The sequence below is a fragment of the Pinus tabuliformis genome, chromosome 3_2, assembly GCF_031772625.1.
Source record: "Pinus tabuliformis cultivar Carrire ecotype Pingquan chromosome 3_2, CPIR1, whole genome shotgun sequence".
In the NCBI taxonomy this organism is placed as follows: domain Eukaryota; kingdom Viridiplantae; phylum Streptophyta; class Pinopsida; order Pinales; family Pinaceae; genus Pinus; species Pinus tabuliformis.
In genome coordinates, this window is record NC_142302.1 from 94560329 (window position 1) to 94578997 (window position 18669).

The following is an 18669-nucleotide window of genomic DNA, read 5'->3' on the forward strand; positions in this document are numbered from 1 at the left end:
ATATATATATATATATATATATATATATATATATATATATATATATATATATAGTCATTTCAAATCTAATAGATCTGATCCATCATCATACTCCTTGGTGCACACTTATTTCAAATAAAAAAAATCATCAAAAACCCAATTCATGCACACTTAGAACTTTGATCTCCATCTCCTTATATAGCTTAGACCTTAGCCAATACCTTAGGCCAATTCCATATTTATGTCGATGGTATTCTTTGACGTGATAAATATCCATTGTCATGCTCATTACTATGGTCCAATACCATGGTAAAGACCATAGATATTGAGAATACTATGGTGTGGACATTGTATGCTACTTTTCTTCACCATACCTATGTATTTATGTGACCTTTGTTCACAGGACCCACGTTTATTTCTTAAAACATAATCTTTATCATTCCTTGACGTCACATATGTTCTGGCCTGAATACTTATCCTACTATTATCATGTTGACATCTTTTTTAAGTATGTTTCCATCAAGGACAAAACATTTTACATAATGCCAACATCCCGTTGTTAGTGCTTTAGCCCTGTTTATTACAAATTCACGTTGACACTCCTGTTGTCAGTGCTTTTAAAAATTATAGACTAAAAATGTGATTAAAAAACTCATCCTGAAACTGCTGCAAGACATGATACTTCCTTAGTAATTCATCATCCTCAACATCGTTCATTTTGTCATTGGAAACATGAACTACAAATAATACACACCCTTTCCTATGGTTTCACTTAGCTTGCATAGTTGAACCATCCTCACTGATGTAGGATTTTTCTTTCCCTGCAATATTCTCTTTTCTCCCTCATCATCGAAGCTCTCAATGTACTTCTCATAAAAAACTACCTTGGTCATGTCAGTAAACCACCAATCCATTCGCAAAATCATGCTATCTACACCCAAAGAAAGAACATTTATGTGTGCTTTTGTAGGCATGCCCTTAAGCTCAAATGCAAAGGATCTCACCCAGTGGCTAACTTTTCTCTTGGTCCATATAGGAAATTGTACCAACCAAGATTTTGCATGAACTTCTTTATTCAAATAACACTAATCCACTAGTTCAGGACTAATATATCTATAATTAGTTCCAAGATCAATCAACATGGAAACAACTTGATCACTAAGCTTACCTTCAATCTCAATAATGGATGTTTGATGGTCTGCTTGCCTATTATCAAGTGGTGCATAGATTCAGGGAATTCTTTGACCAACATCCCCAACTATCTGTGCCTCCTGAGCATTGTAGACCCGTGTCCTGCCACCCTAGTACAATGGACATCCTTCTTATCATGGTATTTACCATAAATCCAACAATTTAAGAGTTTGTTGCCACTGTCTTTATTCTATTTCTCTCTAGGTTGAAACCCATGTCCTTTCTCAGCTGCCTTAAAATTCTTACAAGGTGCCACATTTTCCTTCTCACCTGCATCCTAAGATAATTGTCGGTTCTTGGGACATTTTCCTTTAGAATTATCATTACCTTTCCATTCATGGTTGAACTCAAGCTTACACTTTTACTACTCATAACAATTCTTTAACTTATTGATGTCTTCATCCAATGCCCGAGGCTTATCAAACTCAATATGACATTTCAATGATAATGAAAATTCATTGATGAATCTTTAGATTTTTCTTTCTCATCCTTGGGATAGGTCACATACCTCAAAAACTCCAGAAATTTGGTTATATACACTTGATCTATTATGGAACCCATCTTGAGCTCATAAAACTCCTTGGCCTTTCCATCATAATAACTCTTAGACAGGTACTTCTTCCTGAAGAGTATTTCACACTCATCCCATCTCAACTTCTCTTCTATGATGCCTATGACATTCTTAATATATTCCCACCAGATATATGCTTTTCCTTTCAGACTAAAGGTGACTATCTTGGATTTCATGTTCTATGAATAATCAAGCAATCTAAAAAAATTTCTCATTCCAAGCAGTCATGCTTTTGGATATTCTAATTTATTCATTTTCCCATCAAAAGTAGGAGCTAACTTTTCTTTCTAGAATTTCTCAAGCCAATACTTGCTCCTCCTATGATGTTGGCGATGATGTCAATGATGTCTCCTAGAAGAAGAGCCAGAATAAAACCCATGCATAGTACATACTAGTCCTTTTCTCAAGTGTATCCAAGAGTATGCCACTCTTCACTGTATGATAACTATCCATCCTATACCTTTTCTGAGACTTTATTCCATCTACCCCATTATCTTTTACTCCTTCCTATCTCCATTAACGATCCCCAACCGCCCCTGCTTTTGTAAGTCTAAAATGCTTTGTAGAATCACTACATTGACTTTAACTTTATTTTCTTGAGCCTTTGCAAGTCTTTCCTATGCCTCAATCCACTTTTAATTATATGCTTTACAAATTCTAATATATTCCTTCAAACTCCTTAGTATATCTACTAGATTGGGAGAATATTCCTATCCTTGTTGCTCGACTAATTTTTCCCATTCCAATTTCACTTTGGGCTTGTACGGGGAGTCATGTGAACTGTCATTCACCATTCTTTTCTTCATATTTTGGCCTTCTATTTCTTGCAAACATACCATGTTAGATAAACCAAATAGAATACATAATCAAAATCATACCTTAATGTATCTCACGGGAGGTTATTTCATTTGCACAAGTTAGTCCAGATTAGCACAATATATAATAATAACAACAACATATCAAAAGCATGGATGAACAAATATGACAATACAAAACTGAAACAATAATTGCATGCATGATAGCCATAATCATCTACATTTACCTAGAGGTCCAATGTTGTAAACCTCGCTTTTATACCACTCTATAACATTTGTACCAGAGAAAGGTTTACAGGGAACAAAACTACTATGATACCACCTTGTAACACCCATCCCACATTTACCTCCTTTTTGTAATCTCTCAAGGGTAAACATGAGCTAAGAGTTACTATGCATGACCCAACAACCAATTTTCGGTTATGGAATTGGGGCCTAATGTCCTTAAACTTTACAGCAATCTCCTAGGGACACCTGATCACCAAGATGTCAGAAAACACTCACTGGTGATCCTTTGCTAAGCTCTAACATTTTTTTTACCTGAATTTACAACCGAAACACATGCATTCCAAGTTGTCCATGTCGCGAGAAGGCTCCAAACACATGCACAAGCTACCCTCCATGAGGTTATAAGAAAAAATCCTTAGTTCTGTGTCTGTGTCCACAGATTTAGTGGCACAATTTCAGGGCTAGCCTACAGGCCACTTCCTAGAACTACCCAGAACTTTCCAAAATCAAGTCTATGATAATCGAAAGCCTGCATAACCTATATAGGGCTCAAGTATTAACCAGACATGCCAAACACATAATAAAAATTTAAACAAACATATGGTAAACATAGTGACTATGGTCACGAATGCATGTCTGATCATTGTCTCATTAGTTTCATTGGATAATCATCAAGAAAGCTCACCGCCCTCTCATGTTAACTACATCAAACACTTGTTAGCTCATACATTCATATAACTGTTAAGTAAATTATTGAATCATGAAAAATATCCATAACAAGAGCACATCATTTAACCATGCCTATAACTAGCATTTAACTAGAATGAAGCCATCACAAACCAACCATAAAATCAACACAATAACCAATAAATGTGCTCATTGATTGATCCAAAACTAAAACATGAATGTTTCATGAATTAATTTGCAAGCAAGTTCATGTATTTTATAAAATGGATCTTGGTTAAAAAAGTACACAAACTTAAGTAAATTTTGCATAATTTTAACTGTTAAAAATGGATAACATGAACATCAAACACAAGAAAATTGATAACGAAGTTCACCCCTCCTATATGCTCAAATTCTCAATACAACAACATACAAGTTTCAATTTGAAAAACTAACACTGCCATCATGTCAAGAACACGTAAAAACCCCTACCTTGAAAAATGAGCAAAATATGATCATTTTTCCAATTTGTTTTGTAAACTACTCGACCAAAAAGGTTTTGGCCTTGTTAACCATTCAAAAAAAATTCCATATCCCAATTGATAGGGCACTAAAATGGCTTGGCGATGGTCATGAGTTCAACTTGCACCTCTCGATGGGGGTTTTGTTGTTTTATTATAATATATTTTTTTAAACATGAGCTGAAGCCCTGCCCATAACCAAAGTTCCTAGTTCTTCACTTTATATGTGGCCACGGGTCACAGGACATAGACCACGTGCCCATGCCAATCTCTCGCCAACAATGCTATGGTTCCATATGGCCATGAGCCTTTGGACCTTGGGGACAGGTAGGTTGCCATGCGCCGCACCCACAAACCCTTTGCCGATGGTCTCATGACAGGTGGTGAAGACCACGGGTCAAGACGGTCAGGTGCACTCACCTGCTCACCCATTCCTCCAATTGCTCCTTCATTCATAAATAAATATAAGCCAACGTCATTAGTTTAACAAGTGACAGTTTAGCCCGATTGGTTGGGCGCTAGGTTTATTGATTGGAGGCCATGGGGTCGAACCCCATGGATGCTCATCCAACGATAACCAATTTTTTTCCAAGTTTCCATGGCCACATGGAGACCTCTGATAAGACCACGTGTCACTCTCTGATTGGCCCACATGGTGGCCTAGAACTAGCCCAAATTTAAATTCAATTACCAATGGATATTCACCACTTAGCCTCATAGGATTAGCCCACCCGCTAATCCATATAGCCTAGTCACCCTACTGACATCAACACCACATCAGCATACAATCTTCCATGTTAGCGTACAATGTTCACAATAAACCCTACACTTTGACTTCACCAAAAACTTCAGAACATGATAGCTTCCTCATACAATGTCAGATTGAGGTGATTCAAGTGTCATTGGATTCTGAATGATGAGATGTATGATTTGACACTAGTTTTAGGACATTTTGAGCACTTTCATTTTTGAGTATAATTTTTGTAACCAAATATGAAATCCAAAGGAGACTTTGGAAAATAACCTAAACAAGATTCAAATGGAGATACTTGAGTAGACGAATTCTTTGCATGATTGTAGGGATGTTGGATGTAATGTAAATGCTTATCCCAAAGTTTATAATGCTTACCACAATATCCTTGAAGGAGATGCACTATTGTTCTGTTCACTACTTCTGTGTGGCCATTGATTTGTGGATGAAATGATGTTCTCTTATTCAACTTTGTGGCCATGAGTTCCAATAAAATTGACCAAAACTTCATGATAAATCGAGAATATCGGTCAGAAATAATCGAAGTAGGTAACCCAAAATGAACCCATACATTTGGAAAGAACATATTTGCAGTTTGTTTAGTTGAAACCTGATTCTTACAAGGCATCAACACACACATTTTGCTGAAACAATCCACTACAACATATAAATAATCATGACCTTTCTTAGACATTGGTAGTCCCCCAACAAAATCCATGGAAGTACTTTTGTAAGGATGAGAAGGGATAGGAAGTGCAGTGTACAAACCCAATTTTTTATTGTTGGACTTACTAGTAGAGAACATAAAACATCCTTTTACATATCTTGATACAATTTCATTCATACAAGGACAAAAAAAATACCTCTTTAATTGAGCGACTATTTTGCCTACACCAAAGTGACCAACAATAAGAGAAGTATGAGCTTCCCTTATGACATTAACTCTTTCACCTTGTGGAATACACAACTTGCCAAGATGATACAACAACTTATTATGAACATGATAACTCTTCAACATGATTTCCTTGACTCAAAGTTGCATAAACATCTTTAAAATATTAATCTTGAGTATATTATTCAGCATAACTTTCATGAATGATTGAGTTATGCTTAAGAATGAAAAATGCATTAACAATAGGCCTTGATAACATATCTTCAACTTTGTTGTAAATACCTTTCTTATACCTGAAAACCAAATGAAATTGTTGTAGAAATCCCATCCATCTGAAATGTCTAGGTTATTGTAGCTTGGTTTATGATTGTAAATATTGCAAAGGTTGATGGTTAACATGAATAATCATTTCTTTACCCATCAAATAATGCTTCCATTTCTTCACACTTTGTACCAAAAAATAGAGTCTCTTTATCATAAGTTCGATAGTTAATTATGACATTGGAAAAGGTTTTAGAATGATAATATATTGGCTTGCCACGCTGCATCAAAACTACTCCCATAGCATATTCGCTTGCATCATTTTGGATTTTAAATGGCTACTTAATATCTGGAACTCCTAGAACCATTGTTGTATTGATTTTCTCTTTCAAAGTGCTAAAGTATTTATGTTGCTTGCCTCCCCATTGAAAGAACTACTTCACACTTGTTAAAGCATGTAATGGTGCTACAATGAATGAGAATTTAGCGATAAATTTTCTCCAATATTGGGTTTCTCCCAAAAATCTCCTAACTTCTGTTACATTGTTGGGTTTAGGACAACTCACAGTAACATCAAATTTGGAGGCATAAATATTCAATTCACCACCTCATACAATATGACGCAAATAAAACAAAGACGTTTTCTGAAATTAACATTTCAACAAATTTAAATTAAACTTTTCCTTTCTTCTAAACATCTAGAAATTACTTTACATGCTTGACATGATCTTTACAAGTCTTACTAAAAATCAGAATATCCTCAAAGTAGACTATGACAAAATGATGAAGTAATGGTCGCAATACGTCATTCATAACTCTCATGAATGTGTCAAGCACACCAAAAATCCCAAACGTCATAACTAACCATTCAAATATACCTTGTTTTGCCTTGAAATTAGTTTTCCAAATATCACCTTCAGCAATCATAATCTAATGATAACCGATTCTTAAGTCTAACTCAATAAAATAAACAACATCCTTTAACTGATCTAGAAAATCATCAATGCAAGAAAGTGGATAGCGATTCTTTATCGTTATCTTATTCAAAGATCGAAAACCCACACACATGTGCCATGTACCATCTTTATTTGGAACCAAAACAATAGGACAACCAAAAGGAGATGTACTAGGTTTAATTACCCCTTTTTCAAGCATCTCTTGAATTTTCTTCTTAATCTTTGCATTCTTCAAAACTGACATTCTATACATTCCAATATTCAAAAGTGGTGTATCTTGTTGTAATTGTATCCCATGTTGGATTCCTCTTTTTGGAGGTAACCACTTCAGGTTCTTGAAACATCTTATCATAAGTGTTAAGAACTTCAACAAATTCATTCTTGTGTTTATAATCACATCCCAAGAAATCTTCAGATATAGTAGTATCTTTAGCTTTAATCATCAACAACACAAAATTCTTATTAGCATTCATAGTCCTTTTCATTTGACCTACACTAATAAGAGATAAGTTCATCTTCTTGTGATGTGCTCTAACAATATCTCAACACCATCTTTGAAAATATTATATTTGTTCTCATGATGCTATAATATGACTTTTCAGTCATATAAATATGGACTCCCTCAGGCAATCCCAGAAATACCAAGTGGTACAACAACATGCTCTACCTCATCTATAAAATTAGTAGTGATGGAGAATTTTAGTTTACATTTTCTTGTCACTTGCAATTTCGCATCATCACATACCCAACCCAAGGGGTAAGTTTTTACATGAGATGTAGTCTTTAAATTAATTTTCTTGACAATTTCTTCAGAGATAAGATTGACTTAAGATTCACTATCGAATAATGTATTAACCTTTGTATGTTTTGAAATGGCCCTGATATGAAAAATCTCACTTCTTTCTTTATCATTTTTTAGATTCAACAAGCTTGCTAGAAGAACTATTAATTGCATTAGAAGTTATACCTTTCATTCCATAGCTGTGATTTTGGTTTCATCACCTAAATTAGATCCTAAATCTTGTTGAGTTGTACCATTTTTCTTTTGTTTCCCCTTGTTATTAATTTTTTTAGTCTCAATTATGGATGTAATTTATAACAATGGTCTTCATCATGGCCATCTTTTGAAAAATGTTTACAAGTAAATTTATCTCCCTCTTTCTTGATGGTAGTATTCTTCTTACTTTTGCATGTAAATTTCCCCTTTCCTTTGTCTCTAGATTTAAAATATTTCTTGATAGAATCTTGAGGAACATTCTTGCCTCTTTATTCTAAATGAGTTGCCTGAACACATACTTCATCTAGATTGGTGAGATTAAACATAAGTATAATATGTCTCAAATAACTATGTAATCCACCTATATAATTAAGGAGAGTATCTTGTGAGGTCAAATCAACACCCAAGGTTAATGCTCTTTTTCTGAATTCTTGTGTGAAACTTTGGACACTCTGACCTTTAGCTTCTCTAAAATTTTTCCAATCCATAATTTCTTTTTGCATGTAAGCTAATGGATAAAATTTCCCTCTTAATGTAGATATAAATTCATTCCAAAAAGAGATAATTTTACTACTTTTTTTCAAATCTTCTTGAGTTATGGCCTCCCACTAGATGATGGTTGCACCTTCCAAGCGAAGAGAAGGAACCTATATCTTTATGACATCATCATCAATATTTTGAATTCTACAATAGTATTCAATTTGAGGAACCTAGTTATCCAATTTTTCAGCATTTACTTCTCCATTATACATTGGAAACTCAAACTTGACATCAAGCTTAATAAAAGGAGACTTAGCATTTCCTCTTGGGGAAGTAGGAGGAGTAGGTCTATGTGAAGAAGGAGGTGAAGAAGGAGGTGAGGATGGAGGTGAAGATGGAGGTGACGAAGGAGGAGGAAGTGGAGGCTTTCTGCCATTACCACCATAACCTTTTAGTTGATTATAACTTTCTTCTTGCAACCATGTTATTCTCTCATTGTCTAACACTTTCACCATATTAGTCATCTCAAATAAAGATGCTATCTCATCCTTAGATATCAGTTCTTATCCTTTTCCTTCTTCATGTGCCATGACTTATGGAATTTATGGGCCCCTTGATCCAATTTGAGGTTAGGGCCTTCAAGTGCTCCTTATCCTATTCTTAATTTAGATCTTGTAAGCATTTAAAAACCTTGCCAATTCTATCAAACCTTAACAAAGCCATGCTCTGATACCAAACTCATCCAAAATTAAAAAGTGAAGGTGTCATGAATTAATTTGCAAGAAACTTCATGTCTTTTAGGTAATGGATCATGGTTACAAAAGTACATAAAATTAAGCATATTTAGTATAATTTTAGCATTTAAAAATGAACAAACATACAACATCAAAGACAAGAAAATTGATAATGGAGTTCACCCATCCTAGGCTATGTCTCCGGGTCCAACTTCCAATGGTGCATTTTTTATTATATGCTAAAATTATCAATACAATTACATACAAGATTCGATATGTAAAAATAACATTTCCATCATGTCCAAAGTACTCAGAAACCCCTGTCTAGGCTCTTCTTGAGCTCAAAAAGGTTGAAAACTGAGCAAAGTATGACAAATTTTCCAATATAGTCTGCAAAATGCTCCACCAAAAATGTTTCGGCCCTGTTAACCATTTAATGGAACCTCCATAGCCTAATTTCTGGGGTGCTGAAATGGCTTGATGAATGTCAGAGGTTCGACCTACATCTCCCACCGTGGGTTTTCTTGTTTTGTTATAAAACATTAATTTTTCTTTTAACAAAATATGGGTCGAAGCCTTTCCTGTAACCAACACTCCTAGTTTTGTGCTTTCTATGTGACCACGGATCATGGACCATAGGCCACGTGCCTATGCCAATCTCTTGCCAAAATTTGTACGGTTCCATATGGTCATGAGCCTTTAGGCATTGGGAGAGAGCAAGGTGCCATGCACCCCAGCCCCAAAACCTTTGTTGATAGTCCCATAATGGGTGATGAAGACCATAGGTTGGGTTGATTGGGCGTACTCGACAACCTGCCCATTACTCCAAATAATCATTTGTTCATCAAAGAATATATGTTGGAAGTATTAGTTTAACAAGTGAAAATGCATCCCAATCAGTCGGGCGATAGGTTTGTTGTTTGGAGGCCTTGGGGTTAAACCCCGCAGAGGCCCATTTGATGATAACCAATTTTTTTCAACTTCCAAGGGCCATGTGAAAACATATGATAGGGCCACATGGTGCCCTCTGAATAGGCCACACGATGGCCTGGGATTGATCCAAATTCAAATTCAATATTCACCACTTGTCCTCATGAGATTGGCCCACCTCCCAATCTACAACCTAGTGACCCTACTGATATCAGTGCCATGTCAACATAGGATCTTCCACATCATTGTACGGTATACCATGTTAGCATATGGTCTACACAGTTAACCCCACACTTTGACTTTTTTTATTGTTTTCCAAAAACTTCAGAACGCGGTAACTTCCTCATACAATGTCTTATTAAGGTGATTCAAGTGTCGTTGGATTCATAATAATGGGATCTAAAATTTGGCACTAGTTTTAGGAGATTTTAAGCACTTTCATTTTTGAGTATATTTTTGATCCCTTGGACCATTGATCTCAATAAGAAATAAAACACAATATCATATGCATAAAGCCAATCAAGTCAGGTACTTCCACAAACCACCTAACCATAGATTGAGATGAACAAAATATCTCTTTCAGCCAATCACCCATGTACCATATTCCAAGAATGAATTTCGGATGTCATGGGATAAGACAAATATAACCAAACAGGGACTCCAAAAGTTAAACCAACTCCACCCTCAAGCCACAATGATCTCACATAAACCGGTCTAGAGATCATCAAACCAGCACAAGATTGGATGCCTTAGAGTTTACTCACTATACGCAGAGGAATTTTCCTATCTCCGCCAACTTGTCAAGGGGTTCTCGAGAAAACCATATCCACTCCCAACTCTTGCGATTTTCTTGAGACAACCTCACCTGGATCCAAAATATTCTAGCAATCCAAAGCTCAACCAAGAATGAATTCCGTCACACAATGACTATCTAGGAAATGACAAGGAAAATTTGAACACACTGTCAAACTAGGAAATCCCATGCTAATCACAACAAAATAATCATGTAAACCAAATGCGTGCACCATACATTCAAATCCCAACAAGGAAATCACATATCCAATATATTTCCTACAAATCCTTAGCTTTTCCTTGACTAAAAACCTCTTCTCTTGATTGCAACTCCACTTCCTCCTTGCAACTCCTTCTTAGCTTGTGCCCCTTGCTTACTAGCTTGCTTGTGCTCTCCCTTGTCTCTCTCCCTGTTGCAGTTCGATTTATTCCTTAGCAAAAATAAGGTTGTCAAAAGATGAAAAATTAATCAGAAGCTACCAAATGTTTCTCATATGCCTTTTTATCTTTGATGTCCAGTGTCTCCGCCAGCCGAAAACAAAGCGAGGAATATAGTTCATTTATTTAAGTAAAGAAACCACAATACACAAGTAATAGGTGGCACAGAGAGAAGATGCCTTTTTCTTTATTTGTATGAAATGCTATGATGTACAATAGAGGAGTAGAACCAACTACCTATTGCTCATTTAAAAACCATAATTATAGAAGGCATAATTGCCTTCTTAAATTGTTAATCCAACCCTTGAAGCAACCCTAGGTCTGTCTCCTATAGGTCTTATTCTTTTTCCCTTTTTCACTTACGTAGTGCAATTTTCCCTAGTGTATCAACTGTAGAACTTAGCTCTATTGCTGAGCTCATTTACACTTTTGTAAATGAACAATGGTTTTTGAATTACACTTTAGAGTCTTTGAAGCATCCCATTCTTTATATGAGACTTTCCTTACACTTGAAAACCCCTCCGACTCTAAAGTTAACTTAAATATCACTCATCAACATTATATCCTTTGATGCCTTATTTTCCAACTATCCATATACACATAAATTTACATATCCTATTCATACATGCAATACATCCCAACTCATATATACCCATAAATCTACATATCCTACTCATACCCAACTCATACATGCAATGCATCCCAACTCATCTTTAAGCAATATAGAATAGCTCATCACTCTCTTTCATTATTCTTGGATAAAATAGACCACTTTTGACACTGTAACGTTATATAGTCTACATGACCCGTCCTTACACTTACCATCAAAATCTAGAATCTTTGAATGGATAGTAGAGTTACAATATAAGGCTTCAGGTATAAAAAATAGTTTAAAAGTATATAAATATTACTTAATGGGTTCCCATCGGGGAAATTTATGCAGCAACCATTTCCTTAAACCATGTGACGGACACCCATGCGCTTCTTCCCCGAATTCCATGGCATGTCAAATGACCTTTTTTTTGAAGTTTCGTGGCATAGCAGCGAGGATATCCACTGGGAATTGGATATTTAGAAAAGGAAGAAATTCTATGAGCTAGGGACGATCTTGGCATATCTTCATATCTTGATACCTGACCCCATAATTCCCATAAATGGAAATCTGAAAACGATTTTCCTAGATTGCCATTGCTTTGGGTTCACCAAAGCTGCTTTATATGGCACTTCCTAAAATTGATTTATTTTATAACAACTTTGTGGGCCTCTATATTGTGAGTGCAAGATCGTGCGCTGTCCATTTACTACTTTTGCTTTCCAGTAAATACCCATGGAGATTTGATTAATGTTAAATACACACAAACTTGGTAGAATGTCTGTTTCGAATCTTTAACAAAATTATTATGCAAGTGCAACCAGGAACTACACTACTTCGATAGATACATTTAATAGTCACAGGAGTTGCAATATGTTTCTTGTTCACCTTTACACGCAATCAACAAGTAGCACTCATGAATTCACAAATATTTATGACATAACCATAGAATCTTTCGGAGTTTTTAACTGTATTGTTTTGGTTTGTTTGGAGTTATTGAGCACGTTAGGTTACAGCACCAGTCTAAATTTGCTACTTAAGCAGGTTGCGTGCCTTTGCTATTCCAGATCGTTGCAGTCACTTGGGGTTCGGAAAATTAGTGTTATTGTGGTTAAGCGCTGATCTGAAACGAAGATATTTTGAATACAACATAAGATATGGCGAACCAGCTTATATGGGCTAATGCAATTGTCTCTCTCTCATTGCTTATGAGTCTACCATTCTTTCTGCCCTAACTGTCGCCTGGCCGTTGCAGAAACTTGATGATGCTTACTAGAAGAATTAAGGAACCATGCATTAATTTTTCCAGTAATGGTCATCAAGCTCCTGCAACCCGGCGATATTGCGGATTTAAAGAGTGGCACACCCACAAACAAAGCCTGGCTGATAATTGGGACTCATCTGAGCCTGTTCTCCACCTCTTTATAAATAACGTCCAAGACTTTGAGCTATGTGTCGGTAAGGAAGTTTCAGTCTGAGGATGTGGTCCAATGTGATCCAACAGTTTAGTGGGGAGTTTGGTCTCCACATGTCTCCGGGTCTAATCCAAGTTTGATCCTTACGGGTTTTTTAGGCCAATCTCAAACAAAATTATATATATCTGAAAGCTGCTCTAATTTCTTCAAGTGAAAAAGATGTTTCCATAATCTGAAACAGCAATCAGAGAGCAAGATTGGTAATGAAATTTCTTCAATTGTAATGAGTTTAGTTGGTTGAATTGTTCACTGCAAAAATGTTCAGTTGCATATTTTGAAATTTGACGTAGGGTGGTTATGCAATTTATCGAGTCCTTGTTCGTCAAATTTTCAATACAATCTTGAATTGTAGTTTTGAAAATCTTAAATGACAAATTTTGAGAATATTTAGAAATATGATAAATTTTCAATACAATCTTGAATTGTAGTTTTGAAAATCTTAAATGACAAATTTTGAGAATATTTAGAAATATGATAAAGAGTGATTACACTCGTAAAATTCTCATTTAAAAAAAAAAATCTGCCATTAAGATAAAGATCATAATAAATGCAATCATGGTTTGCTGTGTTTTTTCCAACTATATGCTGATTTTGGCGGCAAGACTACGTTGAGGTTGTCGTAACTGGCAAGGATCTTTACACTGCTTGATTTTTTCCACCTTAAGTGGATAAAATAAAAGTCCCCGTTATCCCTTTTTCATATTCAATAAATTGTTTTTAAAATCGTATGATGGTCTGTTTAGAAGCCACAACTCTGTTTTATTGGTTAGAAAGATCAGGTTAATTGATCTTTAAATATTAGAGTTGTGTATGATTAAATTTTCCTTTTCGTTGAGATGATTTTTAAATATTAGTGTTGTATCTGATTAAATTTTGCTTTTCGTTGAGAAACGAGCTCATACGTTTGGCCAGGAGGATAAGGTTTATTAGTTATTAAATATTTGGGCTGTGTGGGATTAAATTTTCCTATTCGGATTTTTTTTATGCATAGTTCCTTGTAAAGTATTCAAGTACACTGGCACACCTAGTAATTAAATTAAGTGGTTGAGATGAACGCGGATAAGTATTCATAGTGATAGCACCTATAATCATTTGAGTTGAATAAAATTCTCCATGTATTCCCAATCCATATCATGAATTGAATCGAATTCTACATGTATTCCCTGTCCATATCATTTTAAAGTGAATGTACCCACTATCATCGAAATGTGATCGAACGCCCATGCATCAATCATTTATATTATTTTCCATTTGATAAAACATTTATAGTAGATGTTATTTATTATTTATTATAATAGATGGAAAGATAAACCAATAGGTAATTGATAAACATATAGGTTTAAAAGTAATTATTTCAATTGGAACTCTTGGGAAGGCGAAGTAGACAAAGCATGAATTCACACAAAACACAAGCTGCTTCTCTTCTATTGATCACACAAAACATGATGATTACAATGAACCTGGTGAAGGGCATTTAAACCTTTTTGACAAGCTACTTGCCTAAAATATCTTGACATGCAACCACATGTAATCACACACTCAAACACTTAACTTGACTTGACTCGACACTCAAACACTCAACCAGTCAATCATTCAGTGAACTGACTCTCTATGTTTAGCCAACTCCTCATGCAGGAGTAATTATCTTATTTTAACACTCCCCCTTAATTACGACTCCTAAAATAAAACATGACTCATGACAACTCAAACACGCATGTTGGTCTATGTCTCAGCTAGGCTTGCAACACCCAAGTTTCTTCAATGAAACCCAAACACATCTTGTGCTAATGACTTAGTAAATATATTAGCCAATTGATCACTAGATTGCTAATGACTTAGTAAATATATTAGCCAATTGATAACTAGATTTACAAGGCTTCAAGTGAACTTCTCCATTGCTTAGAAGTTCTCTAATAAAGTGATATCTAGTATCGATATGCTTTCTCTTCTGATGAAACAAACTATTCTTGGATAGGGCAATCGCTGAAGTGTTGTCACAATATATTGTTGTTGATCCTTGTTGTTTCGGCTTGAGTCCATCAAGTACTCTTCTTAACCACACTGCTTGACATGCTGCTGATGTTGCTGCTACATATTCTGCTTCTGTTGACGAAAGTGTCACAATGGGCTGCTTCTTAGATGCCCATGAAATCACACTTGAACCAAGGTGGAACACAAAACCAAAAGTGCTCTTCCTATCATCCAAATTGCCTACAAAATCGCTATCTGTGTATCCAATCAAATCCTTCTTTTCTATGCTTGCATACATAATTCCATAATCTCTAGTTCCTATTATGTATCTCAAAATTCTTTTTCCTAAACTCCAATGTCTGTCTTTTGGAGTCTCCATAAATCTGGAAATCAAACTCACTCCTTGCATGATATCCGGTCTTGTAGATGTGAGATACATGAGGCTACTGTTGAGCACTGGAGAAGGTATGGTATGTTCATTTACTTTGTTATATTTTCTTCAAAATTCACAACCTTTTCGCATCATGAGCTAGGCATATGACACAAGTATATGATAGAATCTAGAAGATTTATATGTAATATGAAATAACTAATAATTACCCTTTTCTATGCAGAAAAAGGAGAAAACGGAAAACCGTCATCCCAAAAGAAAGAATGAGACCAAGTTAACTGTTGTCCCTTTGGCAAGGAACCATGTTCAAACAAGGCGATCCAAATTGGAGCGTAACAACCAGAAAAAGGAAAAGGAGATCTCCAATCGGCACAAAAGAAAAGATGGATAACTGCAAATTAACACCATGGCGAATCGCTCAGGATCCTTCGATCCTGAGGGATTGCTATCTTAACAATCCTGTGTATTGTTGGTATCGCCACTTGACTGTTATAAGAAGTGGTAGCACTACTAGCTCGGGGGACGACTGGTTGTTATTTTTTATGTAATTTTGCTTTGTCTTTGAAACTTTGATCATCGACTCTCATTGAAGATCGATCCACTGTAACTCTATTTTGATGTTTTAATATAAATCTGGTTGTCGTTCCATCTTTGATTCTGGAGTAATCTCAAGCAGTGTGTCCCTGGATGCTAAGGGCCCAACCCTGGTGGATCAATCGCTCCTGTGTCATATTTCCGATTCATGTGTAGTTTGATTTCTTTCATTTACTCTGTTCAGTAATCTGATGTGCTTTATTGTTCTACATATCAACTCCGTTATATATGCTTGGTTAAATACTATTGTTATCTGCAACAGGAATGTTATGTTATCATTCTAACATTGTATCGCATTGTTGTTCCTTTTGGCAATCGATATAACATTGTTGTTCCTTATAGATTGCCATTCGATTATAGTTCAACTACGCTGTATGTTCCTAAATCGGTACTACTGTATGATTTATTCTTAAATTGTGACTATTGTTCATTCGGAATTGTTGTTCTGTTACAATTGCCATTCCGTTATAATTGTTGTTACTTTATAGCTATGATTCATGTGTATTGTATCAGAGCTCAAATTACTGTTCCTTTCGATGCTAAGTGTGTCGCGTGTTTAACTTAGGTTGCTGTACATTCAGGTCGGAGTTGTTGTTCTATACTTTATTTCTAATAGTCTACTGTTCCATTTCTATTTGCTGTTCAATTCGAAAGCTGTTACTTAATTCCTGTAGATTATAATTATTGTTGCATTCATTTCCATATATTAAGGGTTTGCTGTTCAATCCTGTTAAATATAGATAGTTGCTATTCTATTTCCTTTCATTTGAATATTATCATTGCTTTGGTTTGCAGAAGGTCTGAGACTGTAGTGAACATCGACATACGCTGTCTAATTCCTAGTTTGATGATCCTTCCTTTGAGTGCCTTTTTGCTTACATCAGTTTATAGAGGGAAGAGTTACTATTACTGTACCCTTGACTGATAAATTGTTGGAGCTTTCTGAATGCATGATTTGAGTCCTAGGTTTCTTTTTGCAAATAGATTTCATTCCAAGCATCCATTTACTCTTGTATTGAGAGCACTATACTACTAGCATTACTCTGACAAATGACCGCCTCAAACTGAGTACACTCTTTGGAAGAACAAATATTTCCTGGATTGACAATTAATGTAGGGTAAATAGAGGTAAAAAGGACCCTTTTTACTGCTCGAGATTTTGGCACCGTTACTGAGGAACAGTGTAGCCATTTATTTCTTTTCCAGAGTGATGTAAGAACATGCTAGGAGAGAACTGGGTTTTAAAAACGGAAGGTAAGAACCTACGTACGGAGTATGTAATAGCCCTGCTCCCCTGCCTGCTTTCCTGCAGATTTGTTGCTGTTTTCCTTGGGTAGAAATTAGTAGTTGATTTGTGTGCATGACTAAGCAGAAAAAGCCTGAAAAAAATCCTAAACCTCTACCCAAGCCTGATAAAGCTAAGGGGCCAGTGATCCTTGGCCGATCGACCTTTATAGATGAAATCCTTAAGAAAGCAGAATCTCAGCCTTCAGTAGGACCTATAAAATTTGCTTCTAGACAACCTACTAGTTCCCTTCAGGCCACAGGATCACCATCTGTAGCCTTTGCTGAGGTGCATAGTCACACCAAAGAGCAAGATTTTCAAGAAATTGAGAATTCTAGCCCAAAATCATTGCAAGAAGGGAACCCTAGCAATCTCTGTGAAGGGAGAGGAGAAACCGAGGAAACTAAAGAACCAAGATCTCCTCTTGGGATAATTCTGCCATTAAGCAGCCTAGATAAGGGAAGTGCTACAAAAATCGTTTATAACAAAGTTAAAGTAACTCAAGAATCAGAATCCCCCCAGACATTAGGCACTCTCATCATCTCAGATAAAGGAAGTGTTGTTGAGACCATTCTTGTTAAAGCCATTCCCCCTCAACAGCCTAGGAATACCCTCCTAGATATCCTAGAAGGTTATTGGCATATATTTGACCAAATGGCCCAGAACCAGCCAAACACCCAAACCTCTATACTGCAATACCCCATTGTGGATACTGCAGCTAATGCACCTTGAAAGCAATCCCTCTCCATAATATCCCTACATTCCATGGCCTTACATCAGAAGATCCAGATGCATTCTTGTTTGAATTTGATGTGCTGTGTAGAGGATATGACTATACCATCGATCCCCAAAAACTGAAATTGTTCCCCTCTACATTAAAAGGGGTTGCTTTAAGATGGTTTATGGGATTGGGTGGTGGTGTTATAAATAACTGGGATCAAATGAAAGAGTCTTTTCTAAAAAAATATCAGGATTATTGCAGGTCTAGAGAGTTAAAAGATGAAATATTTCAGATGGTAGCTAGACCAAATGAAACATTAGAAGAATATGTTGAGCGTTTTTAGTATAATCTTCAAAGATCTCCTTATGCATCATTACCCTTACTTGATAATGTATTAAAAACAACATTAATTAGAGGAATGAAGGAACAATGGATTGA